The following is a 15,073-nucleotide window of genomic DNA, read 5'->3' as shown; positions in this document are numbered from 1 at the left end:
GATCAAATAATTTATATGAAGTTATGTTAACTGAGAACAGAGTAAAGGCAGTCCAAGAGAACAGGGTTGATAATTACAATAAGATTTGGTTATATGCATGCTTCCAATTTGATTATTATAGATTTGTATCAACATCAAATCCCTGTAAATTTGCAAAAGTTTATATGGGTGCGAAAGTTTCGGAATCGTCTGAGGGATCCAGTGTCCCAAACCTTCAAATAGAAAAAGGATTTGTGCACAAAGCTGATCAGCAAACTAAGTCTGAAGATTGCTAAAGCTCCGCCAGGTTGCCAGATGCTTACAGGTTTTCGTAAACCGAAGTGTTTTCTACTTCTTAAAAGAACTCTTTAATAGGGAGTTATTAAAAAAATCAGGCTTAGTTATATCCAAATTAAGTATACCACAATATTCATATATATATATATATATATATATACATATATATAATTGGCGCGTACACCCTCTTTGGGTGTTTGGCCGAGCTCCTCCTCCTATTTGTGGTGTGCGTCTTGATGTTGCTTCACAAATGGAGGGACCTACAGTTTCAAGCCGACTCTGAACGGCAGATATTTTTTTATGAGGAACTTTTTTATGGCACAGCGTGGTTTGCCATTGCCTGTCGAGGGGCGACCGCTATTAGAAAAAACTTTTTCTTAATTTTGATCTTTCACCGAAATTCGAACCGATGTTCTCTCTCTGAATTCCGAATGGTAGTCACGCACCAATTCATTCAGCCACAGCGGCCACAATGTTCATAAGGATATCGAAAATATTCAATGAACGCCACAAAATGGATTCTATTAGGCAAGAGATCTCCAGAAAAATTCCATTCTTCAGGTCTTCTGGGGACAGCTCACCACGAGTTAGATGGGAAGGAGATGAAGATACCTCATTATAAAGAACAGCTGTCAGCTAACGTTGGGGGTTCAATTAAAGCATTAAAGTATAAGAAACCGAAAGAAGCCTCTTTAGTTTGTAGATGAGTGATCAAGATTGTATTATGTAGGTTAGAATAAAGTACAACTATTAGCCATCTGCGTTAACAAATATCCAATGGCATTTTTGAAGTAGCTTCAGTATATTTCAGTACTGTGAAATATTTATTAAGGAACTGTTTGAAAAAGTTATCGCCAGTCTATTGGAACTTTTTACACTCTGCGTAAAAATTATGGCGCTATTAAAAATTTGTATTTATGCAGCCAGATATGTCCTCCAGAAGGAGGAACCAGAGAGAATGACTTCCAATTCTTCCTATAAAAGTAATTATTTATAATGTTATGCAGAGCGTAATTTTTTCTGTAACTCATACGTAGACTCCAAATAACGCTAGATAAAATGATTTCTTTAATATAGAAAAAATTAAAAAATTATTAGAAAAATTGTTTGGAGTAGCAAATCGAAGGCCTGGTTGTGGTACCAATCCTCTTACATGTCACAAAGTTCACAAAATTGAACTCTTAATAATAGCTCAAAGATCCGCAAAGATCTAAACAGGCAAAGCAATCAGACCCATGCGTAGGGAAATGAAATGAAAAATATATTGTCTTGGAATACCAGTTGTTAGCCGGCCTTTTAAGAAATGTCATTGTGGGTTAGGAAGTCCTTGGATGCTTTGTGGCAAGCTTTGCTTTTACCCTGGCCAGACAAATGGTTAAAAATTGGCTTTATTCGCGGAACTGTCGTACTGCTTCCCATAGAGTAGTTTTCATAAAGTATTTCCTTATCTTCACATGAAGTAATTTGCTGAAGCTGGTTGAAGTTATCATAGAGCTATGAAGAAGCTGAGTATTGAAACTGTAAGGTAAAACTACGTTATTGCCGTTGATAATAATGGCACCAAACTCTTATTAGGCTCTTCTAAGAGGAAGAGTTATCTCGAAAAAACGATCTGTACAAACTTTCTGTAGGATTTCTACTCCCAAAAAGCGAGTTTTAATCGCTGGAAACAAGTCACAGACTTTCTTTCGATCGCATCCCGCTATCAAACAATATAAATAAAACGTCACATGCCCTTTACAAATAACTGCAAGGCTGTTAAACTGGACAGACAAAGCACTAAGAAACTCTCTCCATGCAAGAGGGTTTCTTTAACTATCTGCGGTCTGCTCAAAGGGAGCTTTGATATGTTGCAAATAATTCTGGCCTCAAGGGCTATCGCAGCTGTCGAGTAAGCTTCTGGAACTAACAAAGCTACACTTCCCGTTAGTGGTGAGTGTCTCAACCGTACACTGTTCACGGGGAATCCATACAAAGAGACTCAATATAACTGCCAGGCCCTTCCATGAAGAGTCATGAAGCGCAGTCATCTAAGCATTTTTGAGAAGTACTTTTTACAAAGCTTAAGCTTAGACATCTTAGCTCTCAGTTTATTCAGAGGGCTGAGGAGCTACTAGGCTCAAACTGAGTTGCAATTAAACCAATAATGCTGAAAATCCTACAATCGATTCAACATTGCAACATCAAAATGTACTAGGACCCGGGACATTAAAGAAGCAGATAAGTATACAAGCTAATGTCTGAAGTAGGACTTGCGGAAGCGAACACGATACCTGGAAAGTATCACAACCATTTCTGTCAAAACTCAATAAGCGAAGAACACGGAAATTATCGAAACTTTCAATAATGAATATACCCTGTACAAGACAATATCAACGGGGCAACGGTGGACTATTGCCTATATGACCGCCAGGTTCGGAGCTCCTCGAAACGATTTCTTTAGGAACTGTGGGTATGAGAAAGAGGTAGAGTGCACTCAGTATTTCGAAGCACTTGCATGTTTAAGCAAAGATTCGCTGCAGGGTCTGTATGCGTTCGGCATGGTTTTAAGGCCATCTAAGGTTATAACTGGCAGAACATTTCCTAGTCACCCCAATGAGCCTTTGGGGCCACCGAGTCAACTCTTTTTAAGAGCATTTCATCTGGCCTAATCGCTTTTAATCTTTACTAATATTGCAATTTTGCAAAGAGTTTTATGCTACCGAAGTAACTAGGATGTCAGACCAACAACTAGCACCCAAAATGTTATATATTTATTTAATCCCATTCATATGATTATCATATCATATTTCTCTTGATTTTTACCGTTTTAATAGGAGCGCTGATGTTTTTGTGGCAAATATACTTAAGAACAATTCGATCTTTGTCCAAAATTTTGTGAATTGTTTTCTGTTTTACATTGAAACTGGTAAGAAAAAAAGAAAGTATCTGGAGATTCCTATAGGACTTTAATTTAGTTGAAACGATTCAATAATGTTGAAAGGGTAAAATTGCAATCCATCTCTTCAAAAGCAATCATAGAATTGCAAAACACCAAATTATCCTACAATTAAACGTTTCCAAACGATGATTTTTAATTCAAAAGCCCTTCCCAGAAAAAACAATGGAAAGAAAAAACAGATACTATCCAGATTCATAGGATGATCGTTATATTGCCAAAATAGGATCCCAGGAAGAGTGCTGCTGACATCAATGGGGAAATATTTTAGTTCACCTAGAGAAGCCGATAACGAAAAAAACAGTTCGCGCCTCGATTGGTAGAAGCAGACGATGAAACGAAAATAAATAGATTTGGTCTAGATGGTACGAAGTACGAGCGGCGGCCAACATTCAACCCCAAATTCGACTCACCAGTCATAAATCACGGGGAGGGTCAAGAATGGTGTGGGGCTGCTTTTCGTGGAACGGTGTCGGGCGGATTCATCGTATTGCAAGTAAAATGGATGCGGTCAAGTACGTTCAGATGCTTCAAAATGTAATACTACTTTATGCGAAAGACAATTTAGCGGTAATTTCGAAACAACAACAAGCTGAAGCACAGTTCGCGTGTGGCAAAAAAGTTGTTCGAAACCATTTTGCTCACTGTTCTGGATTGAGCATTTTAAAGGGTCGAATTAAGAATAACAGAACATCTTTGGAACGACGTAAAATATGCACTCAGTACACAGAATAACACAAATTTGGATCAATTAGTTGAAAAAGCCACGGCAGCTGGGGTATGGATTTCTGTTGAACGTTGTAGAGGATTAATAGAGTAATGTCAAGGCAAAGGTGCTGTGCAGCAGAAATAAAGCAAAATGGGTTTTCAACAAAATATTAATGTATACTTTTCTGTTTAACCTGCACTATTTTGACTATAATTTTGCTTCGTTCTTCAGTATTTTTCTGTATTAATTTTTGTACATGAAGTAAAAAAATGTACGTCTTTCCAATGCAAAAAGGCTGATACAGAATGAAAACATTTTAAATTTATAAAATAAAAGTCTCAAATGGAGTGAGCTGGGTATTGTTCTTAAGTACTTTTCAACGGCTGTATATGTATATGTTATGAATTATCTATTAGTACTCGTATATCAGCAGCTGAAGCGTGGGAAAGATTTCAAACCTAGCTGAAGCATGCACTTTTATGTTTGCATTAGTGATCTCAATTGTTTAGATTTTTTTTTGTCCCAGAATTTTCGGCACCTCATCATCACAAAACAGGATCCCGGGACTAGTCCCGGATTTTGTTACCTATTCATTATTTTGCAACAACTTAACTCTAAAAAATTGCATCAATATTTTTTGAGCAACTCTTCTACTACATAATTAGTAAATAAATGGGCTTGAAATATACTTTTTTACATATTTAGAGTGAAAATTATTTCATTAGTAACAAAATAAAAGACAATAGTTAAATTTATTCTTATTTAATAATACTAAATACATATCTAATAAACTTAAGGCACATATTTCTGTCGAAAAAAGTTCAAAGTTCTGTCGAAAAACCGTAAAAGTAAAAAAATGTTGAAAGAATCTCGTACAATTTAAGCAGCAAAAGCGGAAAGCAGTAGACTTTAATGCATATTATTTTATGTTAAAATAAAAAATCAAGTAAGTCAAAGGAAGTATTCGGGCTGTCAATCCCGAAATCGCGGGATCCCTACATTTTGGTCCCTACCCTGAGATTGGCATGCATGGACTACTATCTTTGCATACATTCCAAATACGTATTTCCGCTGATTTCTCTCGGAAACAAAAACTTACGCTCAGTTTGCCACTTTGAGCGCCCATTGTTTTATTAAGACATGATTTTAGTGCTCCAACAACAAAAAGTTAAACAAATGCTTCCCACCGCATTGGCATGCAAATATTAATTCCGCATTTTTCGACTGTGCGGCCAACACACACTGTCGCCGCTTTAAACGACCGCTGTGCTTTGTTGATGGCTGCCGTGACCTAAAATTAGAAAAACATATTTACATAGCACAAGCATTCATACATGGTACGCACTTTCATGTGTGCTTTTGTGTTATCAATTAAAATAATTACGCACTGACTAAGTCGTTCACCACCAAGATGCTCTCGTTGCTGGCGTTGAATGGACCACATGCGCGGACGACATGCCGCGTCATCATCGACGCTGGCGCGCGTTGTTCCCGCTGCCGTCTGTCTGCTACTGATAAATGCGGTCGCACGCCACACATACACACACATACACATTTGTCAACAAAGTCTCGTTTTCATTGTAATGAAAATGCTTTAATTTTGATTATTTTTACTGCAGTAAAGTGGCAGTGCAGCAGCAGCAGCAGCAGTACAGAACAACAACACCAAGCCAATGTCGTAGGCGCTTGAAAACGCATGTTAGTTTGTTTTTGTTGCTCGCTTTACGCTTCTAATCGGTTTTTATCAGTGCTGAGGGTATTGCGACGCAAAAATTACCCGAGAATATCAAGACAGCCTTTGTGCCCTTTGGAAGTATACGCATCGGCGTACCTATTGTTCTATAAAGGGTTTCCAAAAAAGAGCGTTAAGAAAATAAATTTAAATATATGATTCTGGTTTTATTGTGAAGCTACCTTCATGCCATATTATTATTGCTATTATAAGGCTACTGCGCACTGCGACCAAAAGAGATGTATTGTGCAAGGGCTACTGAAGTACCCTATACATATTTTAAGGCATTTTAAAAATTTTTGAGCATTCTGGGGTTTATTGTTCCATAATTTAGATAAATGCACGGCAATGCAACCAAGGTGGTATAGTATTTTTCTGCCTAGAGTAGGACATTCACGAATAATGTCATTCATGTTCATTTCACAAAATCGGCAAATGATGGTCTCAGGGAGGCTAATTTTGTTTAAGTTATATCTCAGGCGGCCGCCGTAGCCGAATGGGTTGGTGCGTGATCACCATTCGGAATTCACTGAGAGGTCGTTGGTTCGAATCTCGGTGAAAGCAAAATTAATAAAAACATTTTTCTAATAGCGGTCGCCCCTCGGCAGGCAATGGCAAACCTCCGAGTGTATTTCTGCCATGAAAAAGCTCCTCATAAAAATATCTGCCGTTCGGAGTCGGCTTGAAACTGTAAGTCCATCCATTTGTGGAACAACATCAAGACGCACACCACAAATAGGAGGAGGAGCTCGGCCAAACACCTAACAGAAGTGTACGCGCCAATTATTTATTTTTTTTTTTTATATCTCAGGCTACAGTGGCCTGTAAAGTAACTAGTTAAGAGTCTTAAGTTTGCGCTGCCGAGAGAAAGTAGCTTATCAGAAATTCTTCTGTCCGGCGGTAGGAATTGTTGCGCTTGTCGCTGACCGCTGGAATTTCGTCAGTGTTCAACGAATTGCTTCTCTGCCCACTTTCTGAGAAATTCGTTGATGTGGCCTTTTATAAGTGCACAGAATTTCTCAAAACCAATTAAAGGCATATTTGCCTCTTTTTAGCTAGATGATCAGCCATTTTCTTTCCCTCACATCTCTCATGTTCAAGAACCCAACCTAACCTAACCATTCCTAAACCATAACCCATTTTTAATGTCATAAAGTATATATGAAAAAGGACATCACTTTAATGGCGGTCTCTGTTTCCCTGGTAGTCTGTAAATTTTTGATGGCTCGGCCCTCAACTCGGCCGTTGATGACTTAGCCTTGCGCTCGTCGCAAGTGGTTTATTAGAGTAGACGAAGAACTTAATAGGACTTAACGTAGACTTAGAGAAAATAATCAAGGGATGTCAATTCGCATGATCGCGGCGACTCATTGATGAACGCTTGCCGTGAGATGACCCAGTCGTCAAATATCTAAAGTTTCTCTTTCACAACTATAGCGTTGCGTCGCTTGTGTGGCATTTAGCGCCGTTTTGTTGGAACCACAGCTAGAATATATAGATGTTTATGATCTCTAGACATAGAAAGCCGTTTTACACCGAGGACCATTGAGGGTAACAGTTTCATTGTTCTCATTTCGAAAGAAAGAAGGTCCGTTGATGCCGCTATGTCACTACAGAGTTCGTTTTTATGGCTAGATTGATATGGCCCCCACAGCAGAATGGGTTTAGGCGTCACTATCATTCGGTTGTTTCTAAAGTAGATAATATAAAATTCCGAGCGTATTTTCGGCATGAAAAAGGTTTTCATAAAAATCTACCTGCCGTTCGGAGGTGGCATACAACTTCTTATGACAATTTACCTCCCACTAGTTGAGCCCACAAGCCGCCTACGGGTTACTTCTTTTCGATACAAATTTCTTCTTTTTTAAGGCATGAAGTAAGAAAAATGAAGTGGAAAATTGTAAATTCAAAACTTTATCACACAGCCATTTTTTACTGCCAAGGCTTGGTTCAAATTGTATTGCTTATTTTTTATTAATTGACATACTCTTCTTCTTCTTGGTTGACGCGATAACCGCTAACGCGATTTTGGCCGAGTTTAACAAAGCGCGCCAGTCGCTTCTTTCTCAGGCTAACCAGTGCCAGTTGGACACACCAAGTGAAGCCAAGTCCTTCTCCACTTGATCTTTCCATCGCAGAGGAAATCTTTCTCTACTGCCAGCAGCTGGTACCGCACCAAATACTTTCAGAGCCGTTTGTATCTATTCCGGACGTCACGACCCAGCCAACGAAGCCGCTGGATCTTTACTGGTAGCGCTATGTCTATGTCGACGTAAAGCTCATACAGCTCCTTGTTCCATCGCCTACAATACTTCCGTCGCGAACGTGTAAAGGTCCAAAAATCTTCAGCAGAATCTTTCTCTCAAACATCTCGTCGGATATTGTCATCGTCCAATTTTCTGCGCCCTACTATAGGACGGACATTATGAGAGCCTTATAGAGTTAGTTTTGTTCGTCGAGAGAGGAGCAACTGAGTAGTAAGTTGCCTACTTAGTCCAAAGTAGCACTTGTTGGCAAGACTGACATTGTTACCGGTGTTAGTGATAGTTCTTAAATGATTGCATTCACTCCAAGAATGGCCCAAGCATATCCGCAAAGCCCCAAATATTGGCTTCATCCGACAAGGAAATTTTTCAGCTTTGCCTGCTTACAACTGAGTGGGAATTTTCATAATCATTTATAATTACGTTCGGCAAGTGTGAAATGATGTGTAATGAAATAACAAATATTACTGAATATTTTGGCAGCTGGATGTGATATCTGCTAAAACATAACATTTGAAAAAACTATCATCGCTATGTGGCCACCCTTTAATTTAGTTATGGCACATTCACATCAAATACGCATGAAGCGAAGGTCTTTGGGAACTTTTTGCTTAAATCAATATTTGCATACTTTTTCTTTATTAGAAATCAATTTATTTGTATATTTCTATTCATGATTTGTAGATATTTGCGTCGCTGCCAATGCTGCCGCCACAATTGTCTTACGCAGGGCAATTCTTAAATTATCTGAGACGCACTTTGATGAACTGGTTAGAATTGGTATTCGCTTGAGTTTGAAGCGGTTAAAGAAGGCGTTAGAGATTAGAATTTATAGGATTATAGGACCTTAAAAGCGAACTTTGTTACGATGAAGCATTTATTTCTTTATTTTACACCCAGAGCATTACTAATGAGTATTGGAATTGTTATTATATACACAATAAAAAGGGTGACCCCAAAGTTTGCAAGTATTTTTAGTTGTTATTTGTAGTTAGGAAGCGATCACAATATTGACTGTTGCTGTTAATTCAAAAAAAATCTCCCTGGTAATCAATAGGCGCATTACGATACCTCTTCAAAATACGTCTAATCGGGCGATCTTGTAATCGCCCTCAAAATTCTTTCCCCAAACCAGTTACCGCAGCTGTAGTAGAAAAAAGGCCATGTCAAGTAAATATAGGGAACTATTTTCCAAATAGTTGCAACCAAGACTCGGTGTGTGAGCCGAGCTCGTGTTGTTTTTTCACAATTTGGTCTTCTTGTGGTGAACATTCCCCCCTCAAACCCTGAAGTACGCTCACATAATACTTCTTACAAAGGTATTAGCCTGACAGAAAGCCTTCCTTGCGGATCACATCACGCCAAATACAGAAAACAGCCTAAAAACCTTAATTTGGTTCGACTTTATCGTGGATTTTTTATATTTTGGCTAGACTGAGAAAAGTCATTCCACTGAGTGTTTACGCATTTCAGTATAATATTCATATGCCCTGTCACTGTTAAAGAATGAAGCTTCCGATGTCATTTTGGCTCATACTAAAAAGCATTTCTTTAGCGACAACAACGCGGTGTTGATTTTATAAAAAGCTCTCTCGTCACAAGTTGTACTTCAACACTGCCCAGAATAACATAAAAACATGTATAACTCCGAGCGAAACACTAATATGGGCTGTTACATCCTTAGAGCTCTCGTCACGATCTTCAGTCACAATTTAACGCTGCGCTTTAAAAATCTTTGTTAGTAGTATTCACAATGTTGGATTCCCGTATCCTACTTTTAACATATTCGACGCCTCCTCATTGTAAGATTAGGTTAGGTTAGTTACGCTGCAGTGGCTGCCACTCTTCATGAGGAAGTAAAGAGGTCCACTTAAGTCTGGAGGCCCTTGTGATACCATTTGTTTCGGCTCAAGCCTCTCCTTCACTTCGCAAAGCAGGGAAACCCCCTCAATAGCACGATGAAATATTGTAGATATTTGCGAGTCCGCCAAACATGCAAAGCAGTCAGAGTGTAGACAGTTGTGTCCGTTTAAGTCTTTCTACTTTTTGCAGCCAAAATTGCTCTAAATTGATGAAGGACACAGTTCTGTATTTATTAAGTCAAGTCCCTCTACAGTAGTTACCTCACAAGTGGGTCCATCGATTGTTGGATTGAAGTATGCCCACATACTGGGCAGAGTTGACGGATTTAAGATTAGTTCCCCTCTGTGACAGTTCATCAGCGGTGCAGTTTTTAGGAATGTCTCTGTCTCTATCCAAGGACACCGCTTAATCAGCTCATTCCGATTATCAATCAATTGATACATTGTGACCAACCATTTGGTTGGTTTAAGTGCCCTTCCATAGGGCAGGGCATTCACAGAGGAAATGGAAGATTATTTCCTTTTTCTCCGGTTATTTGCAACTGTTACAGTATGTGTTGTGAGGGATGCCCATTTTGAGTCATTGTTCTCCGACAGACCAAAAGCCAGTTATGACTGCCGTTAGGCTCCAGGCGTCCCGCCGTTTCATGTTTGTCAATGTTGACGATTGCTTAAGGTTGTAGGTGAGCCATAACGTTCTGCTAATTTTGCATGTGGTCTGGTCTCTTCATCTACATACAATAAAATTTCAATCAGACGTTTCCTCTTCGACATAAGTGAATTCGCAGATTATGATGAACAATGGCTGAAAAGTGATATGTACAAGTAAAGAAGTGGCATAATAGAAGTATTCATTTAAACTTTTAAATAACCGAAACACTTAAATTTAATATTTTACATGAATACACCTAGGGAAATATTTGTGTAAGTCCATTAGGAGAGGTTGATTTCCACGTTCGGTTAAATTTACACACTGAAATCGTCGCTTAAACTTATACAATTTCTAAAAACCACTTCTCATACAAATTTTGACAGCTGTTTTACGAGCTCGAAAGTTTTCGACGTTATGTGCTTTACGAGGCATTTAAGCGTTTAAATAAATGCCCACAATTCGTTCTTTTATATTTTTAAGTTTATACCCAGTGAAATTACTGGAGTAGTGGCCACGGGCAAGCCGTTTTTGCTATGATGGCTGCCAAGAGTTCGTTTAGTGCGTTATAACTTTATTGTAAAGAGCAACAGTATCTCAAATTACAACTCTTCAGCTTCTAAACCTATTGCGATAGGTAAAAAAGTCTACATTTGTCTCCGAATATCGTCTGCTTAATTAATATAAAGTAACAGAAAGCTCAAATAGCAGCAGGTAAGCAAATACTAGGAATTCAACAGGGGATATTTAGGGACCTAGCAAAGATTTTTACTGGAAAAATTTGTTTAAAAGAGGCGTTTTGCTTTCGAAAAATTGAAATATTTCAATGTGTTTTGTATATAGCCTTATAGACAAGGCTAAGGACTAAGGGAATGCCGTTAAAGATACTTGATTCTTTGACCGGATATAAATTCAGGTTGTTCCGGTAACGTAGAACCGACTGTGGTGAAAATATCATGAAGCGCACATTATGGCTACTAAGTTCCAGCAGGATTTTGTCAACCCCAAATTAATAATTTAACGAGTACCGAATGATTCAGTTTTGTAGTTCCGTTCATACTTACAGATGTAAAACTAGTAAAGGCATGTGTACATACATATGTATATATAATGCAATAATATATATACTTATATATACATATATGCATGTAAGTATGTCTAAAACTTTATTCAAGAATTGTACCTCATCCGCTTCAAAAGTGTGTCAACATCACACAATAAAGTTCAGATTTAATTATTCAATGAAATCAGTTTTATAATTATTTATTGATTCACACAACCAGCTAAAGAATTAAATGGATTATCAAAGCAAACAATTTGCAATAATCATAATTAACTAAGAAAACAAGGCGGGAAAGTCGTTCAAGAGAACCGCACATAAGTTTTCTTTTTTTTTTGTCTTGAAAAGACCTTGCGTTTTAGCGACGCACGACGTGTACGCACATATTTGCACACGCTGAACGTAGTGCAGTATATTATGGAGCTAAATCTCGTGTAAATAATATACGAAAGGGAACAAAATACATACATACACACCTATAATAAGTAGCATGAATGCTCATGATTTCTACTAAACTACGCTGTTATCAGGCTCTGCAACCAATGAGCGTCCAATTATAAATATGTCTAATGAAATCACTTAATATTCAATTAATATTTGATAATTCGATTAAGAAAAAAATAATATATTGTAAAAAAATAAAATTCTTAGGTAAAATGAAATAATTGAAAAACATAAAATAAAATAAATTTAAATAGAATAAAAGAAAATTAAGTTAAATTATATTTAATTATAATCAACGCAAAACTCAATTCAAATAAAAATAAAGTAAGCAAGAAATGGAATAAAAAAGTAAACTTAAATAAACCCAAAATATAAAAAATAAATAAACTAAAATATAAAACTAGAATAAAATAAAAAATGAAGGAAAATAAGAAATGAAAATAATTTTAGCTAAATTTAACAAAATAAGAATAGTAAATTACACAATAAATAAATAAAATCAAATAAAAAGGAATAAATATATAAAAACATGTTATTTGAAATACATAAAAATACAACAACAAAAAATATAAAAATATTTATTGAAATACAATAATATAAAATATAAAAAATAAAATAAAAATAAAAATAAAAGTAAGATAAAGCAAAAACAAATTAAAAAATTAGAAAAATAATAATAAATAGAATTAAATTAAATATATAAAATTAAATTAAATTAAGTTAAATTAAATTAAATTAAATTAAATTGAAATAAATTAAATTAAATTAAATTAAATTAAATTAAATTAAATTAAATTAAATTAAATTAAATTAAATTAAATTAAATTAAATTAAATTAAATTAAATTAAATTAAATTAAATTAAATTAAATTAAATTAAATTAAATTAAATTAAATTAAATTAAATTAAATTAAATTAAATTAAATTAAATTAAATTAAATTAAATTAAATTAAATTAAATTAAATTAAATTAAATTAAATTAAATTAAATTAAATTAAATTAAATTAAATTAAATTAAATTAAATTAAATTAAACTACACTAAACTAAATTACATTAAACTGAATTTATTAAAATAAAATAAATAGAAATAGAAATTAAACAAATGAAATTACTTATAATAAATTTCGTAGAATTAAACAAAATTAAGTTAAAATAAATTATATTACAAAAAAAAATAAATTAAAATAATGCAAGACTTGTAAAATTAAAAACAGTGAAAGGCGAAATATAAATAAAAATAAAAATATTAAATAAAATAAACTGTGTTTAAATAAAATTAAATAAAAAATATAAAATTAAGTTAAACTAATTAAATTATTCTATTTGCCTAGACTATCATGCAAGTCTTCCATCACCACCCTTGCTATTCTCCTGTTCACTCCCAACTAGGGAAGAATGGAAGACAAATCTTACCGAAATCGATGGCCCTCTGATTATATATACAGATGGTTCAAAACAAGACGGCAAAGTGGGATTTCGAATCTTTTCCAATTCCCCTCACATCAATCTATCATTTAGATTACCCGACTACTGTAGCGTATTCCAAGCGGAAGTATGCGCTATCTGGTATGCTGCGAAAACTCTCCTAGAAAATAGAATATCACTAGAGGATATCCGCTTTTTCACTGACAGTCAAGCGGCCGTTCGAGCACTCAGCTCCTCTTATACCCACTCAGATGTGGTTCGATCCTGTCTCTTATCTCTTAACGAGATAAGTGTTCAGAATTCTGTCCAAGTTATCTGGATACCGGGTCACAGTGGACTCGAAGGCGATTGCAAAGCTGATGAGCTCGCAAGAGCTGGAGCTGCGCAATCAAATGTTAGTAACTTACCCACAATCCACATTCCGCTCTCAACATGTAAAATGCTCATCGATCGAGAATTTCACAGCATTGCTGATCGGAGGTGGCGAGTGGAAACTACTTGCGTTACGACCAGACAAATCTGGCCATCCTACAATCTGAAACAGACAAAAACCCTTATAAGTCTTTCGAAACACGGACTAAGGCATATAATATCTCTTATCACCGGCCACTGCCTTTTGAGCACTCACGCACGTCGGCTCGGGGTTCCTCAAAACGACCTGTGCAGATACTGCGAGGACGAAGATGAGGAAGTATCGAGCAGACATTTGCTGTGCAGTTGTCCGGGTCTAGCCAGAAGTCGACTCGCTCTTCTAGGCTCTCCAACAATTGACAATCTTTCAGTACTCTCGGACCTGAAAGTCGAATCTCTCATCAAATCTTCGAAACGAATTAATATCTTTGACCAAAATCTACAAGAAAAATCTCGGTTAGGTGGGGAAATCATTTAAAATAATGACCTCTAGGGCAACACAACGGACCCAACTTGCGGTCTATGTGGCACTCCGATGCGGGGTCACCCTTAAACCAACCAACCATTAAATTAAATTAAACTAAACTAAATTACATTAAACTGAATTTATTAAAATAAAATAAATAGAAATAGAAATAGAAATTAAACAAATGAAATTACTTATAATAAATTTCGTAGAATTAAACAAAATTAAGTTAAAATAAATTATATTACAAAAAAAATAAATTAAAATAATGCAAGACTTGTAAAATTAAAAACAGCGAAAGGCGAAATATAAATAAAAATAAAAATATTAAATAAAATAAACTGTGTTTAAATAAAATTAAATAAAAAATATAAAATTAAGTTAAACTAATTAAATTATTCTACATTAAATTAAACGAATTAAAATTAATTAAATAAATAAATAAAAACAGCACAAAAGAATATACATTTTTTATATATATGTACATTTGTATCTGCTTCTTCCATAGCGTTACAACGCGGGGTGCGTCAAAGCTTCCTTCAAAATGCTCCTCCAAAGCGGTCTATCTTGAGCTGTTGCTTCGTAGTTACATACTCTCAGCTTCTTAAGATCGTGTTCCACTGCTTCCATCCAACGGTTCCTCGGGCTGCCTTTGGCCTTCACGTCCATTAGCTTTCCTGTCAAGGCTTTCTTCACGGTACAGTCAACAGGCATACGAATCACATGACCTAGCCATCTTATGCGCTGCGCTTTAAGGGGTTAGGGGTAGTCAGAGGCCCGAAAAAATTATGATTTTCACGAATTTTTTTTCGCTACTTAATTAATTTATTGAACA

General features: G+C 35.9%; 1 protein-coding gene across 1 annotated transcript in view; it reads left to right on the top strand.

The window, feature by feature from the left end:
- Positions 1–15,073, top strand: part of LOC129239179 (protein sprint) — a 201,899-nt gene that overhangs the window by 162,890 nt on the left and 23,936 nt on the right. The window lies entirely within an intron of this gene.

This window comes from Anastrepha obliqua, chromosome 2 (assembly GCF_027943255.1).
Source record: "Anastrepha obliqua isolate idAnaObli1 chromosome 2, idAnaObli1_1.0, whole genome shotgun sequence".
Classification (NCBI taxonomy): domain Eukaryota; kingdom Metazoa; phylum Arthropoda; class Insecta; order Diptera; family Tephritidae; genus Anastrepha; species Anastrepha obliqua.
The sequence above is the reverse complement of the archived record's forward strand: the minus strand, read 5'-3'. Positions and strand labels throughout refer to the sequence as shown.